Here is a 17,950-nt window from a genome sequence, read left to right as displayed (position 1 = left end):
CAGCCAGAGGGAATGCCCTTATTTATCACAGAAGGCAGCCGGCTACACAGCTAAGCAGGATGCTTTCTTCTTTGTGAAAACACTACAGAAACTGGGGTTGCCAACATTTTGCTGGAGTGCCTTTATGCATATTCCAGATACAAGATAGGGAGGGAGGGAGACACACACGCGTGCACACACGTACACACACACATGTATGTGTTGGAAAGATGCATGCATGTGAACGTGCTGAGAAAAGGCAAATGGAGGGATAAAAGTTGGCATAACTTTAAGACCAAACTGAAGAAAAGATGGAAAGATACAAAACGTCTTTCTCTCCCTGTCGGTAAAGGACAGCACAAAAGAGGGAACGTATTTGGCACAAGCAACAAAGAAACCATCATTTGGCCCAAACAAACCATATTTTCCCTAAAATATGCAGAAAAGTATGCTAATATGCAGAAAGCCAGACCAGTTCAAGAGTTTTTAAAAAATAGATGTTTAAACATCTAACCTTGGTATATTTTATAATTTTGTTTTATTTTTAAAAAGAATAAAGTGATTATTCTTTTAATAATCATTTTATCTTTTTATAATTGTTTTTATTTATTCACTGTTATTCACTGTTTTTAGCTCATTGTTGTAAGCCGCCTAGAGTCGCCTTGTGTGAGATAGGCAGCCATATAAATGTGAGCAAACAGTCAATCAATCCATCAGTCAACCTGGGGATTGGCTTAGAATTTATACGCAAAGAAACATACCCATACACATACCAAACAAAAACTACTCTGTCCCTTGTATCTACCAACGCAAACACATCCAGACAACTCAGCAGGTCTGAGTCTGAATGATTCTGTCCCATCTGAATTTGAAAGTTCTTGACTACAAGGTCCCTTCTTCAAGTTCTTCTCCAGGAGGATCACATTTGTGATGTCCTACCTAATGTTTTGTTGCCCTATTCCAGTGTTTCTCAACCTTGGCAACTTGAAGATGTGTGGACTTCAACTCCCAGAATTCCCCAGCCAGCATGGCAGCCAATATTTGACGAGAACTGTCACTTTTGAATGCAAAATGATTGGCAAGATATTATATCAGAGATAAAGCACTTTTTCAGAACAATAGACATACTTGGAATTTTAGGAAATGTTGTGGATATATTCACAAGTGATCAGCCTCCTAGCCTATAAAACTTGTTACAATTTAGCATTTCTGATATCTCCCAATACAGACCTTGACAGGACTTATTCATCACTAAGGTCAATTTACAGTGTACGTTTTTTTTTTGTCAATTCCGTTCAATCATGTCTGATTCTTAGAGACTACCTGGACAAGCCCCTGCAGTTTTCTTGGCAAGGTTTTCCGAAGTGGTTTGCCATTGCCTCCTTCCCAGGGCTGAGAGAGGGTGACTGGCCCAAGGTCACTCAGCCAGCTTTCATGCCTGAGGCGGGACTAGAACTCACCGTCGCCTGGCTTCTAGCCTGGTGCCTTAACCACTACACTGGTTCTACCACTGGCTCTCACACAGTACCTACTTTCCAACATATTCTATCTTTCTCTGAAATTTCCCTCACTTTCTCCTTACTATCATCATCATCCTCATCATCATCATCATCATCATCCTTCTTGGCCTATATCACAGAGCCATCCAGCCCTTACTCCATCAGGATTTCCCTCTTTCTTCTCATTTATATGTCATCATCTGTGGCATGAGCTCATCTGGAAAATAACATTCTGTATTTCATGAAAAGCGTAATACATTTTAGATGGTTCAGTATTGCTATCAGTGCTTCCTACCACATATAATCATACACAACAAAAACCCCTCACAAAATGGCTGCCAGAAAGCAAAGTATTGAGAGATTTATTTGTTTAGTTCATTTACCAGAAGTACTTCTATGCTGTTTCACAGAGAAAATAGAGTTTATGGTAGCCCTTAAAGCATTCTACAGTAAAACAAGGGAAAAAACCCAATCCATTAAAATAAACCTGTTGGGGGAATTAGTGGCCGAGGAAGGCTGACATCAAAATGGTGTTTGAAAAGATGCCTAGTCACCAGAGCATTGGGGTCCGGCACATCACAGAGTGGAGATCATTCTACAGCATGTGTGTCAAAGTAGAGAAAGGCTGCCTTTATCTGGCTGACACAGCAGTATAGAAAGCAGGACATTACCTGAAGATCTTCAAGGTCCTGAGTTGCTTAGCCTGGTTGGTGCCACCCTCTTTAGCCCTCCATGATGTTCCTTTTCCTTTTCCTTTTATTTTTATTTATTTATCATACTTATATGCCACCCATCTCACAGAAATGTGACTCCTTACATTTGTCCTTTTTGGGAGGCAGATGAGCATTACAGTAGACTCTCAGTTAACCGGCACCCATGGGGATTGGTAGATGCCGGATAAATGTAGTTTCTGGTTGCTTGAGAGTTTCTATTAAACCCTAATACCCACTAGATGGCAGCAGAGAGGTACAGATTTTTTTTGCGGGTTGCTTGAGAGTGCCGGTTTTTTTCCCATTCAATTTTTCTGCTGTTTGCTTGAGAGTGCCGGTTGCTTGAGTTCTGGTTAACTGAGAGTCTACTGTACTTCCAAACAAAACTTTGGACCCTTTTGGGACTCAGAGACACTCTTGAAAAGCTAAAAGTTGACACTATGCAGAGAGCAAATTTACCATTTAGGTTTGTTTACCCCCCTTAATTTTAAACAGCTTTTAAAAAAACAAAAATTCAACAATGTCATGCTTCAAGATGGCCTGTTCGCTGCTGAGACATGGTTCCAGAGATGAGTCTTCCCAACATAAATGCTTCTTGAAAAAATAGCAACTTGCGCCATTTTTTAAAATTGCACAAATTTAATGTACAAAAATGTATGATAGCTTTCAGTGCTGGTTATCCATGTGTGTGTGTGTGTGTGTATGTGTGAAAAGAATTTGCATGCCTCTGTGGTCCTTGCTGCATCCCAGACAAACTGCATCATTAGCTAAACTAAATGAAGCAATTGGAATGAATGGCCACTGGGACCTTATTATATCAGAAAACAAATGGAGAACATTATTAATAGGTTTCCCCAAAATATACTTTGATTGTGCTGATAACTGGATACTTTTTAAAGTAAAACATTCCTTTTTCTTGCATGGCACTCCTATTGTCTAGATCTGCAATTTTTGAATAAATGGGGTTTTCTTTTGTTTTTTACCTCTACCATAGTCTCTGGCCTTTTTACAGCCTAGTGAGCAGATTTGAAATTTGAGAATATGTCAAGGACACTCTTGAGAGAATGGCTGCCGGAGTTGGCATTGCCATTTACAAAGTAGCTCCAGTAACCTATGTTGGACTGAAACAGATTACAGAAAGCAAGAATCAGCTGTTCAAATAAATAAAATTTAGTTAAAAGGAATACATACACACTATGGTTTTTTCTTCCCTTGCAGTCTATATCTCTATGTGTATCCATGCTGTGGATATGTTGTATCAAAGCTTTCGCTACCTGCTGACTTTCAGATGCACTGAAGTTCAGCTTCCATAATTCTCAGCCAACTTCCAAAAATATGGGGAGGTATAATCCAACATATCTGGAGGATCTCAGACTGAGAAGGATACTGCACTGCTTTGTAATATGGTACCAAACAGGTTAACTGTTGTATGGTGCTTTGGGCTTGATTCAGAAGAGATGCTTCAGAATACATTGGAGAGTGTGCATAGAACCCATTTTCAACTTTAAGAAGTTCCATTATTTTCAGAATCCTGAATTCTGAGCATGTCTTCCAGACTGAATCAGAAGCTTCGCACAGAACTAATAGTTATTCCTATATTTGTTCAGGCCAAACTGGCGAAATACCACATTTTTATTTATTTATTTATTTATTTATTTATTTAATATCCATATAATTATAAAATTATATATAAATTATAATTTTATAATTTTATAAAATTATATAAAATTTTATATTTATAATATAAAATTTTATATTTATAAAATTTTATTTTATAAAATTATATGTTTTATTACATTCATTATTTTTATAAATAACTCAAGGCGGTGAACTGTGAGGTTTGAGCCCGTTTCTGACTCCGAAAACGAAACCTATCTGGAGTCAGAAGGGGAAACAAAACTTATCAAGAGGGACTCGGAGGACCTAAACCAGGAAGTGACTCAGCAGAGTGGGAGAATTTGCAGATGTGGATTGGACAAACTCCAGAGGGGGGGTTGAATCTTCCAATCAGTGCTCGAGACAGGACAACAGAGAAGCATGCAAATCAGAAGGCAGACCGATTGGCTGCGGGAAAGAAAAGGCATGGAAGGGATTGCTTTAAAGGGCAAGCATGCAAGGAGCAAGCTGCCAGAGACAACTGATCCTTTGAGGTTGTGGAAGAGTCCTTACCAGCGTCAGAAGCCTTGCCTGTAGCCAGTGTGGAACCAGTGCCAGCGCCTTCTGCCATCGCAGACCTGCCTCCTGCACAAGCTGCTCCAGTCGAGCCTCCCCTTGCCATCCCTGCTGAGCACAGCCTTGTGTCCAGCTCTAAGCTTCCTTGCATTGCCCCAGTGAGATCCAGGTGTGCTCCCAGATCCCAGCCTTGCCTAGACTCTCCAGTCCAATCCAGGCATGCTTCCAGATCCCAGCCTTGCCTAGACTCTCCAGTCCAATCCAGGCATGCTTCCTGATCCCAGCCTTGCCTAGACTCTCCAGTCCAGCCCAGCTTAGCCTCCAGAGCCAAGCCTTGCCTAGGGGTTCCAGTCCAGTCTTGCCCAGCCTTCATGTGTCAGCCCAGTCCTGTCTCCATGCCAGCTCACAGATCCTTGCCATGCGCTCTAGCTTCACCAAGTCTGACAGCTTCGATCAGAGAGTTAGCTGAATTCTGCCTTGCTGGTCTGCCATAGTCTGACCCTGCAGCCTTGCCTGTTCATCTGTCATTGCCTGGGTGGTCTGGACTGGAACAGCCTTGCCTTATTATTCACCAGGACTTCATTACTATAAACAGTTGCTTTAAATAAAGAGTTTTGATAATAATTCTGTCTGGCCACCTCATAGTCTGAACAGGACACGAACATACCTATTTTTCCTTCCTCCTCCTATTTTCCCGACAACAACAACCCTGTGGGGTGAGTTGGGCTGAGAGAGAGCAACTGGCCCAAGGTCACCCAGCCAGCTTTCATGCCTAAGGCAGGACTAGAACTCTCAGTCTCCCGGTTTCTAGCCCAGCACCTTAAACCACTAGACCAAACTGGCTCTGTTCTTCACATATCTTCACATATGATTGAAACGCTGATAGTACTATATTTCAGGCAATGCACGTGAAAAGCAGGCAGAGCTTCAATCACACTGTTGCAGTTACCATCTTGAATTTTTTTTACTATACCCTGTGGACACCCCTGCTCTATTTACTAGTTAGCAATTGTCTAATAATCTTCTAAGAAGCTACAGATTTAGATAATTGTTTTTGTCACGATGTTTTTCTCTGTGTTCTTTTTTTCCCTTCTTAGCTGCACAGAGTCATATGTTTGAGATGACCGGTCATATAAATTGAATAAATAATTAAACAAATATTTGGTCACTTGTTGTGGGGGGAACCTGATGAATGTTTACCATTTTGAAAAATAGTGATGGATGCAATTTATAATATTTCTTTCTCTTAATTTTCTAGGGGATCCTTATAGTTGATATGTATGTTATATTATCTATTAGTTTGGCTTCATTTATATGCTGTCTTTCTTATGGGAGCTTAAGAAGACATGCATAACAGGCTCCCCTTGTTTTATCCTCCCAAGAATAATCCTGTGTGTTTAGCTGAGTTTAGAGATAGTGCTGGCCCAAAGTCACCCAGGAAGCTCTGTGATTTAATGGGGACTTGACCTGTATTTCCCTTATTTGGGTCCAGTACTTTAACTATTACACTATACTTCCAGGAAGCATAGGAATATAATGAGATTATTCAGTGGAATTGTTTTCCATAAAACAATTTATTCAGATTTTTAGTCCATACTATTTCAAGTGGTGAGAGTGAATTATAGCTTCACTATTTGTAACTTAGCAATATTCGACTGCTTAAATTTTAGAGACTTTAACGATATTAATCATCTCTTTTTCAACTGATTGACTAATTAATCAATATTTTTTGCATGCATAGTACCAAAGCTTGAATAAACAAAATATAGGATAAGTTATTATTCAGGAACAAAGATCTTTTTTTCTTTTTCTTTTCTTGTCTTTTAGTTTCTTTTTTGCTAAGCAAACAATGCAGAAAAAAACAATTTTAGAGTAGGTTTAAAATCTCTTCATTCCTGAGATGTTTTTCTTGGTATCTGGGGATATATCACCGAAGCTTCATTATAGTATTCTATTATTATTATTAAAAATAAATAGGAATCCATTAAGTCAAAACTCTTGTCATGATCAGAATTAGCATCAGCTTTTAAAATAGACCCTTTCTTGTTAAGCAAGTCATTGTCTATACTCATTAGTCCAATTAAAGCTTGGAGCCTTAATCACCTGCAGTATGAATAATCGGATTTGCCATTTGCAAGATTGTCATAATTCTTACTAAAAGTAGGCACAGCTTTTGTCTGCAAGATTGGAGTTAATTTTCCCTTCCATGTCTCAATGCTAATATTTAACTTCAATCACATCTAGGCAAGATAGTCAAAGATTTCAGTGAAGGCACACATCTGTAATTAAAAAAAGTGTATGGAGGACAACACATGCTGAAGTTCTCAAGCAATTACAGATGCCTGTATTATTTTTTTTCCTCCTGATCTTTCTTCCCTGTTTTCTTTTTATTTTTCATCCTGGGGTGGGGCGGGGGTGGGGGGAGGAGAGATTTCCATTAGTCTAAATCCTGAGTCAAAATGAAACTGTGTCAATGCTCCGAGGAGGTACCCCTCACGTTATGGTACAGTGTATTTCTAATTGAGCCTTTCAGATGGGAATATGTAATCCTGGATTACATGATGTCATTGATGCTTCTCATCCTGCTTTCTTTTTAAGGCAGACATTTGATTGCCAATAATTAAAGATTATGCCCTTGAAACCAGAAGGACAGTATCCCTGTAGCCCATGAGGGATAGAATCTGACCTGAGAATTCCAAGAATAAAAATTATCAAGCAGATTACTAGCTGCCCTCCCCCTCCTTCTCCTTCTTCTCTGGAATACAGTCTTGGAAAAGGTTTTAACTATAGGTACTCCTATAAGGAAAACAAACATATACTGTTCAAACAGAACTCCAAATATAGCCAGAAAACACCAAATATAGCTGGCTAGTTATTTGTGAGGCACGCAGTTAACCTCAATTAACAGCTTAACATAATAAGCCATTATTGGATTACAAAAATAAGGAAATAATTATAACCAAAGAATTTTGCATAACTTTTTGTTGTTTATTCATTCAGTCGCTTCCGACTCTTCGTGACTCCATGGACCAGCCCACGCCAGAGCTTCCTGTCGGTTGTCAACACCCCCAGCTCCCCCAGGGACGAGTCCGTCACCTCTAGAATATCATCCATCCACCTTGCCCTTGGTCGGCCCCTCTTCCTTTTGCCCTCCACTCTTCCTAGCATCAGCATCTTCTCCAGGGTGTCCTATCTTCTCATTGTGTGGCCAAAGTATTTCAGTTTTGCCTTGAATATCATTCCTTCAAGTGAGCAGTCTGGCTTGATTTCCTGGAGGATGGACTGGTTTGATCTTCTGGCAGTCCAAGGCACTCTCAGAATTTTCCTCCAACACCACAGTTCCAAAGCATCGATCTTCCTTCTCTCAGCCTTCCTTATGGTCCAGCTCTCGCAGCCATATGTTACTACGGGGAACACCATTGCTTTAACAATGCGGACCTTTGTTGTCAGTGTGATGTCTCTGCTCTTAACTATTTTATCGAGATTTGTCATTGCTCTTCTCCCAAGGATTAAGCATCTTCTGATTTCCTGACTGCAGTCAGCATCTGCAGTAATCTTCGCACCTAGAAATACAAAGTCTTTCACTGCTTCTACATTTTCTCCCTCTATTTGCCAGTTATCGATCAAGCTGATTGCCATAATCTTGGTTTTTTTGAGGTTTAGTTGCAAGCCAGCTTTTGCACTTTCTTCTTTCACCTTCATCATAAGGCTCCTCAGTTCCTCTTCGCTTTCGGCCATCAAAGTGGTATCATCTGCATATCTGAGATGGTTAATGTTTCTTCCAGCGATTTTAACTCCAGCCTTGGATTCCTCAAGCCCAGCATGTCGCATGATGTGTTCTGCGTACAAGTTGAATAGGTAGGGTGAGAGTATACAGCCCTGCCGTACTCCTTTCCCAATCTTAAACCTGCATAACTTTAGCTACTGAAAATACAGTAAACATAGATTGTAGTAGAAGACTTTTTAATACCGTCAGGGGCAAAGAAAAAGTCAAGATTCTAGCCAAACAAAAAAAAGGCAGAGCTTCAATCAGACATTGTAAACCCCATCTTGACTTCTTTTTAACATATCCTGAGGACACACTTGAATGCCATTGATACTTGGCTATGGAATACATTTTCAATTTGGGAGGACAATAAAGGAAAGACAAAGAATTGTTTTTCCTGCTTGATGAGGGTCAAATTCTAGATGATGTTAAATCCTTACAAATTTAATAATTCTGAATGCTGAATTATTCCTTATGCTGGAAAGGGGTTTTAAGAGTAATCATGCAGATGGAACAGGGGCTAAATTCACCAGAACAGCCCTCCACGCCTGCATAGACATTTGTGCTAGGTACAAAATATTTCCTGGGCAATTGATCAGTTCGCAGGTTCAGCAATAGCTAGATGGATAGACAGTGTGGTCTAATACATTTAGGGAATTATAACCCAACACTCCTATCAAGTCAGGTTGGAAACTGAAACTGCAACGTTTGCTACACTTCCAAAATGCACTGCCTGAAGCAAGCATTTACTGGATATAACAAATTGCCTCTGGAGAAGGATAAAATATAGGATGGCATTTACAACAAACCCAAGTTCTCTTATAAAAATGCTTTATAGAGAACTGTCATCAGAGGGAACACTATTTCAGACAAAGTGTATCTTATGATTGAATTTCCCCTCTCCCTGAAGCTAGAAGAGATCACAGAGAGATCCATGATTTGGAAAGTTCGTAAATGGAGTAATGAACTGATCCATAGTTAATGGAGATCCATGATGAAGATAGGCTGAGAATGTACTAGACAGTGTTCTACTTTTAGAGCTCAGTGGTGTAACTTCAATGTAATCCTGGCTGACCATAGAATCATAGAATTGGAAGTGGCCTTAGCTGTCATCTAGTCCAACCATCTATTTAGTGCAGAATCCACTAAAGCATCTCTAACAGATGAACCTATCTATCTTCTGTTTGAAAACCTCTAATGAAGGAAAACAGACCAAGACATATAGTAGCATGTTCCACTGGCTGACAGCTCCCACAGTCAGGGAGTTCCTTCTGATGTTTTGTCTGAATCTCCTTCCTTTTAGCTTTAACCTATTGGTTCTGCTCCTGCCCTCAGGACAATAGAAAGGAAGTCCATTCCCTCTTCTGTGTGACAATCCTTCAAAAATTTGAAGATTGTCATATCTCCCCCAGTTGTCTTTTCTGTAGGCTAATCATTACCATATTCCTTAAACATTCCTCTTAGTCAGCCCCACTAGGTAGACCAGACCAGAAAATCAGGTCTGGTCACAAGAAAGCTAAAACTACTATTATTGAGATTGGCTATAATATCTTGCAAGTCTGATTGTGCTGTACCTCCTTCTTATAATTCAGCTAATTAGGGAGGCATCTGCCTGAGCCACTTCCAAATGTTATCTCATTCTGGACTTTTAAAAATGCTTCAGCCTCTTTTGCCTGGGTAAGTTCCTGCAAACCTTCATCAAGGTTTTCTTCCTTGCTCTCTATACTCATAGGTCCTTCACCATCTTGGTAGTCCTCCACTGAACTTGCTTCAATTTGTGAAGTCTTGGTGCTCTCTGAGCTTAGTTATTTGCTTGCAGACATTTCATTACCCGTCTAGGTAACATTATCAGGTAGTTCCTTGATTACGGTACTGTTTTCTGCTTGACTTTTTGTCTGCTTGATTGTTTGCCTCCTTGGTAATTCCTTGATTAGGGTATTGTTTTCTGCTTGATTGTTGGTCTGGTGTTAATTCCTGCTTATCCAGGTGTTGGCTGCTGGAAAGGATGTGTTCTGGTCCCTGCAAATCTTCTGCCTGACTGTCCTACATAGTGGCTGTTACAGAGTATGGACTGTAACAGCCACTATGTAGGACAGCTATGTTTCTTTGTTAGAACAAGACGTACATCAGTCCCAACAAAATACAGAAATTGCAGTACATCTATTCTTGTTGGGCAAAGGTCTTTATGAACTTTGCAAACAATTATTTTTTTCTTTTTTGCCTGTAGAAGAAAAATAAAGGCCTATACAATAATTACTTTTGCCTTCCTTTCTGATAGATAAAAGACTGAACAGCATGCCTTCATATGATTCAGATGAACAAAAGGTTGGTAAAATCTCAGTTAGGAGGTAACCTGATTTAGATCTTTCAATGGAGTCCTTACACTATCAGCTACCATATACAGTACAAGGACTGTAACAGCCACTATGTAGGACAGACAGGCAGAAGACTAGCAGAGCACATCCATGAACACCAACTAGCAGTCAGAAGACATGATGAGAACTCATTAATCTCGCAACACATGGACAGACTCAACCATAGTTTCAATTGGGAAACTGTGAGCATCCTAGACCAAGCTAAATCCAAGCAGTAAACAATACCCTAATCAAGGAACTGAGAGCCAGTTTGGTGTAGCGGTTAAGGCATCAGGCTAGAAACCTGGAAACAGTGAATTCTACTCCCACCTTAGGCACAAAGCCAGCCAGGTGACCTTGGGCCAGTTACTTTTCTCACCCCTAGGAAGGAGGCAGGGCAAACCACTTCTGAAAAACCTTGCCAAGAAAGCTGCAGGGACTTGTCCAGGGAGTGTCCAAGAATTGGACCCAATTGAATGGATTTAAAAAAAAAAATCAAGGAACTACCAAGGAGAAAACCACACCCCCACCAACACTGGCAAGGCAAGCAACTGTGTATAAACAGGGAGCAAACTCACTCGCTAGCACTTATTACATTACATAGTCAGGCAACAAAACACCTGCAAGCAAACAGCCAAGCTCAGAGAGCACCAAGGACTTCACAGTGCAACCACGAGCTACACATATTCTCTTCTATTGCTCCAATTTGTTACTTTCCGTTTTAAATGTTGGTGCCCAAAATTGGACATAATACTCCAAATGTGTTCTGACCAGGGCAGAATAGAACGGAACAATTACTTCCTGTGATCTGGGCAATATGCTCCTGTTAAAAAACCCAAAGATAGCCTTTCACCTTTGCCCCTTCCAGTTTTGAGTCATCTGCAAACTTTATAAGGGCCTCCTCAAAAGCCTCATTCAAATCGTGAATAAAAATGTTGAACAGCACAGGACTGAGGACAAAGCCATGTAACATTCCATTAATGAGCACTCTTTGAGCGCAGCCATTCAGCCAACTCTGAATCCAGCTAACAGTAGCATTATTTTGTTTTACCATATATTAAGAAGAATATCCTGAGGCACCATCAAAGGTTTGCTGAGGTCTAGGTAATGATGTTTTTGGCATTCCCCTGATCTATTAACTTGGTAACTCTATCAAAGAAAGAGATAAAGTTAGCTTGTTTGTGACAAACCCAAGCTGGCTCCAGTTAATGTTAGCATGCTTACCCCAGCATTTACAAACATTTGCAAAAATAAGATGGGATAATAATGTACACTGCACTGAATGACTTGGAGGAAGAGGATAATGTAAATGTAATCAATAATGAGCCTGGTATTCTGATTATTATCAACTGTTGTTGTTTTAACATACAGTAATAAGTTAGGGAATATAACTCACTAGAAAAATATGTCAAGCACGATGCAAAATATTCCTCATCACCATATGGGATTTACGGTCTAATTCAACTTTAATGATTTCTCTTTGTCACAGAGGCAGACATTCCCAGAATTAGGTTACCTCCTTTCCAGTGGTAGTAGTAGTAGCAGTATCAGCAGTAGTAATGCACCAGGTGGAGCATTATGATCTAATTCTCAAGCCAAAAAAGAAAAAAAAGAACCCTCATTCCCCAAAATTAATGTGGAGAACACAATAAAAATATTCAGCAATGACAGGTGTTAAATTATCTGGATCACTGAATTGCTTTACTACAACAATTGTTGCTGATTTCACTTCTAGCATTTCAGAGAGTGACATACAGCCATAACCGTTCCTCAGAAAGAAAGAGAACAGTAAATGCCTGATTAATGAGCCAACCAAAATGATCATCCATTCTCTTCCATCCCCTTTAAATCCTTTCTGTTTTTGTTGCTTCTATGGTTGGAAGAAATAAGCAATTATGAAGACTGGAAAGGGAGGTTGTGATTGGGGAAGATCAAGTCATGGTGGGACAATGATTTTCTGTCAGGGTTTGTTCAAGGGTTAAGACAAGATCCAGTAGTTCTCAGGCCAGAAGTGGCAGTTACATAAGATGCAACTCAACTTTGAGGCCACCAAGTGTCACATCAAGAAATATTGCCCTAGGCCACCCAAGTAATGTCATCAAGGTGCTTTCCCAGTACCTGGAGTCTGGGCAGGTCTGGACAGGGAAAAACTGGTTTCTGAAACTGAGTGGCTGTAGGTTTTAGGATCCCCCATATCTGATTAACTTCCATCATTGACTCTGAATGAAGTAACATTCCCCAGGGTATAATTGGTGTGCAATTTGGGGTTCTCCTGGACTCGTGGTTCCTGCTCAAGGAGCAGATGGCAGCCATGTCAAGGAAAGCCTTTACACATTTATTTGTTTGTTTGTTTATCAAATTTATATGGCTGCCATCTCATAAGAAGTGACTTTTTTGCTGTATGCCACCTCTGGGTGGCATACAGCAAAAAAAGTATAAAATAAACATGTCAAACACAGTCATATTAAACAAAGTTTTAAAAAATTATTCAATCAGCAATGGAGCGACCTCAAGATCTCACCAGTCCTCTGAGACCTCCAGGCCTAATGACAAAGCCAGGTCTTGAGGGACTTCCAGAAAATAAGGAAGGATGGAACTAACCTCACTTTGTGGGGAGGGGGAGTCAAGGAGCTCAGGCTGTGCATCAGGGAAGCTGGCACAACAGCAACAATCCCAACTGATCCCTAGAGCTGAACTTAACAGAGTCTCACATCTGGTCATCTGTGGAGCAGCACCTCTGAAAGCCATAAGGGATTCCTGGTTGACAATTGTCACACCTCCATCTCTGCTCCGGAGTCTCAGCTGATGCCATACCACATGGTCACTCATGTCTTAGTCATCTCCTGTTGGACTCTTGCCATGGGCCCTACATGGGGCTGTCTTGAAAAGCATTCAGATAGGCACTATTGGGTGCTCCTCAGTGCACCCATGTAACACTGCTGCACCATGACCTGTACTGACTCACAGTAGACTTCCAGGGGCAATACAAGGTGCTAGCTGTCATTTTTAAAGCGCTCCATGGCATGGGGCAGATTACTTGTGGGACTACCTGTTCCTATGATTTCTGCCCATCCTACCAGATCAAGTAGAATGGGCATGCTCCAGGTCCCATCTGTAAAGCAGTGTCATTAGTGAGTCCTTAGTGAAGCATGTTATTGCAATGTTATGTGGGAATGACCTTTGGAGACAGGAGGAAGAGCCACCACCTAGACTATGGTCTGATAAATGAAATTTGAATCCGAAGGAAGAGGGGTGGTGAAAACATATTCCTAGTATTTGGGAGAGTAAAAGGGAGGGAAGGGAGGGGTACTTTCAGACCTGCAAGATTCTGTTAATGTAACCTTACAATAAAGATAGAGCTAATACTCCTGGTTGTGCTTCTTGTTTTGGACTACCTTGCAAGGCTGATACCTATCTTATGGAACAGCCTCTCCCTGAGATACGGACCTTGAGGGCCTTCCAGATAGCCATAAAGATTTGAGGGCCTTCCGGATAGCCATAAAGATTTGGCTATTTCCTCAGGTACCGGGGGCCTTGAAGGCCTTCCGGATAGCCATAAAGATTTGGCTATTTCCTCAGGTACTGGGGCCAGAATGCCAATGGAGTTCTGTTGTGGGTGTAAGTAGATCCGTTGTTAGTGAGATACATGATTGCTAGATAGATCGATTTATTTATTTTAGGTGTCTCAGTTTGCAATTTCTTATATTATGGATTGTGATTTTGTTGTGTTTTTATCTGTTTGCCATTCAGAGTTCCTTTGATAGATGGGCGGCCTTATAAATGTATTAAATAAATAATAAATCAACAAATCTCTTAATTTGTCCAAAAGGTGGAAGGAAGAAATGAATTTAAACTATCAAGGATATAAAAGTCATTTGGCCCCTCTCAACAGCAGTGGGCAATCAATTGTTTTATATGGCTTCATTCTTCTCTGCCATAAAAACATCTCCACCCAAAGAGTTTGCTACTACATCCAGCCAAGGAGATAAGTTGTGTAGTGTCTGGAGATTCTGAATTCCTGACAAGTGGTCAGGGAAACATGACAGCCTCCTGATTTCTGTTCAAGCCAGAGTTCTCCTGGATTAATCTAAATATTTTAATTTTAAATATTGCAGTGGTATGTAGTGCTATGGGGTCAAATGCCAGCCACATGCTCCTGTATTGAGCATGAGGAAGCAAGACCTCCTGTATGCAGGATCCAGGTTGTAATTTATGATGATGCTTTTCACCTTTCAAATTTATGACCCTGGCTGAGATAGCCCTAAGCCAAATCCTGACACAGAAGTTTAAATCCAGAAGAATAAATCATCTGCAACATCAATCAAACAATTATTCTGGCAGGGGTGACATGCATAATTCCTTTTTCTTTCCACTGGAGCTGCAGTGATGGGTAGAGATCATTTTGATACCTTTATAGCATGTTTCTCAACCTTGGCAACTTTAAGGCGTGTGGACTTCAACTTCCAGAATTCTGGGAGTTGAAGTCCACACATCTTAAAGCTGCCAAGGTTGAGAAACACTGCTTTATAGCCTTCTTGGACCCGCCCCAAATCTAATTTTGGAAGAAATGCCACAGGGTTGAACCAAGTGCCTTGTCTCTCTTTCCCACAAAAGAGTGGAGTAAGCAAAGATGATCTGGCAGCCAGAGGTTCATAGTGGAAGTCACAGCTAAACACCCTCACTCAAGGATGCCACCAGAAAACAAAGAATGGAAGAGAAAATTCTCTTGTAGAAGAAGTTGGGCAAAGAAGTACAGACTTCTTCAGTAGCTGATAGCTGGCAGAGAAACTTCAAGCAGAGGGAAAGGAAACCTGGCTGTACAATATTTTATCTCAATTCTTCTTCCTACCACAGGTTTTCCCAGATATGCAATAATAAATATGTGAGTTTGGGGAGAAGTACATGCTGTTTTTCTCACATGCACTGTAATTATCTTGCCCACCACAACTATGTAATAGAATGTGATATAGACCATAATTATCTGTACAGCGTAAGATCCCAAAATAAACATCAGGCAAGTTCTTAGAGAAAGTTTACACTTCAAAAGTTTTCAAAGCCTTCCATGTAAACATTATGGGGAGGGAACGCTTTTAAGTCACAATGTCTTAGCAGTCCATCTTGCTAACTGTTTCTCTGTACAGGCTGGGCCAACTTCTATTTGATATTTTAGATTAGACTAGCAGCATCTGCCTTCAGAAATTAAAGCAATTGTTCCATACATACATGCTTGCATGCATACATACCCATTACATATTTCTCTTTGGGGCAATATTACATAAGGGAAAGAAAAGGAGGAAAAAATACCAACCCCCAAAATTAAAAGACACGAGGTTTTTAAAAAGGTAAGTAAATATAACTGAAGCTAATTTATGCCAATATCTCTCCTTTCTGTCTTTGAAGTAATCCTTCATTCTCCCCAGTTCTCTGGAAAGAAAAGGCAGGGGAGGGGGGAAATGCTTTCAGATTTGCAAGATTCTGTTATTGTTGCCTTACAATAAAGGTAGTGTTAGTACTCATGGTTTTGGATTTCCTGTTTGGACTACCTTGAAGGGCTGACACCTACTCATACTATTCTATGCGAAGTAGGATGTCTAACTGAGAGCCCATCTTGCAAATCAGTGTACCATTGCCTGCATCCCACCAGCTAGGATGTATATGCAGCGTGCTGGCACATACTCAGGATGCTTGCAAAGCAATTCATATTTATTTATTCACAATGTTTATAAAAGGTCACCTGCTAACAGAGTGCTCTGCTATCTCAGAAAGACATGTTTTAAAAATGTAATAGTAGAATAGGTAAAGGTAAAGGTTTCCCTTGACATTAAGTCCAGTCGTGTCCGACTCTAGGGGGCGGTGCTCATCTCCGTTTCAAAGCCGAAGAGCCGGCGTTTGTCCGTAGACACTTCCTCCGTGGTCATGTGGCCGGCATGACTACACGGAACGCCGTTACCTGCCCGCTGAAGCGGTACCTATTAATCTACTCACATTTGCATGCTTTCGAACTGCTAGGGTGGCAGGAGCTGGGACTAGCAACGGGAGCTCACCCCGGCACACGGATTCGAACTGCCGACTGTCCGATCGGCAAACTCAGCAGCTCAGCAGTTTAACCTGCAGTGCCACCGCTGAATACCAAACATTTAATCAGATAATACATCTGCACTTGAAGTACCCTGTGTCACTGAGGGATAAAGGCCAGTTTTACAAGATTGCTGAAATAATATGACAGGTGAAATTAGACTCAAGCCTTAAAATCAGCTTTTAGGGGTGGCAAAAAGAGTTTGGCTGCATGTAATGGGGCAGCTAAATAATTGTAGACCGTGAACTTCATTGCCCGGACAAGAGGTGGGCACTCCTTTTGGAAAGTCATATGTATTACTTGGGTAGAAAGTACTGTAATACTGTAGTCGTATTTTGTGCTAGAAAAGAATAGTACAATTTTTTTTTTTCAAATTCATCTGGAATTGTATGAATTTGTGAAGCCATCAGACCTGATGCTAAAATGTTTTTTAAAATGTAAAGGATGTGGCAAACAGCAGCATCTTACTAGCTTCTGGTGTTTCTATGTTTGCCCAGGAATTTATACTGAGCCTCTTTACTGATGTCCCTTTACTTGCTGATCCTTGGGTGGTCAGTTTGAAGGACCCTTGGCTGTAGTAATGTAATGTAATTGAACTTTTGAAGAGAAGAAGGAGGAATTATCAGATGGCAAGAAAGAGTATAGAAAGAGCAGAAGTTGGAATTAGCAGGGGAATGAAGCTTTCTACTAGGAAAAGAAAAGGCAGTATGTATCTATAACTATATAACTATATAATTATATAACTATATAACCATATAATTTTCTATATCTATATCTATACCAGTATCAACTATATCAGTATCTATATACCTATACCTATCTATGTCTATTTCATCTATATCTATCTATCGATATCAATCCTCCCTGCCCTCCCAATAAACCAAGTTGGAGAAAAGCCAGTTCATAAAGAACAGGCCACCAATCAACTCGATTTTGTAAGTGAAGCACAGAACTGTGCTTTTAATCTGGGGTGGGGGTGGGGGGATATTTGCTTGTGCACTCACAAGCAAAAAATTCAGACTCACCTTAAGAGTATTTTCAGCTATTTTTCTTTGTCAGAGCAAGATTTACACCAATCCCAACAAAATACAGAAATTGCAGTACATCTATTCTTGTGGAGTAAAGGTCTTTATGAACTTTGCAAACACAACTGATTTTTTTTTCTTTTTTGCCTGGAGAAGAAAAATAAAGGCCTATACAATAAGTACTTTTGCCTTCCTTTCTGATAGATAAAAGACTGAACAGCATGCCCTCATATGTTTTAGATGAACAAAAGGTTGGTAAAGTGTCAATTAGGAGGCGACCTGATTTAGATCTTTCAATGGAGTCTGATTAATATAATTAATATGATTACAAAGATATTTTTCCTGGTAGTAGTACATCCATATTATCCA

The 17,950-nt window shown here is 40.3% G+C and overlaps 1 protein-coding gene across 4 annotated transcripts in view; it reads left to right on the top strand.

Annotated features, from left to right (window-relative positions):
- Positions 1-17,950, top strand: part of CADPS (calcium dependent secretion activator) — a 393,346-nt gene that overhangs the window by 124,574 nt on the left and 250,822 nt on the right. The gene's annotated exons all lie outside the window — the stretch shown is intronic.

This window comes from Candoia aspera, chromosome 2, assembly GCF_035149785.1.
Source record: "Candoia aspera isolate rCanAsp1 chromosome 2, rCanAsp1.hap2, whole genome shotgun sequence".
Classification (NCBI taxonomy): Eukaryota; Metazoa; Chordata; class Lepidosauria; order Squamata; family Boidae; genus Candoia; species Candoia aspera.
This window is presented reverse-complemented; position numbering and strand designations above follow the sequence as displayed.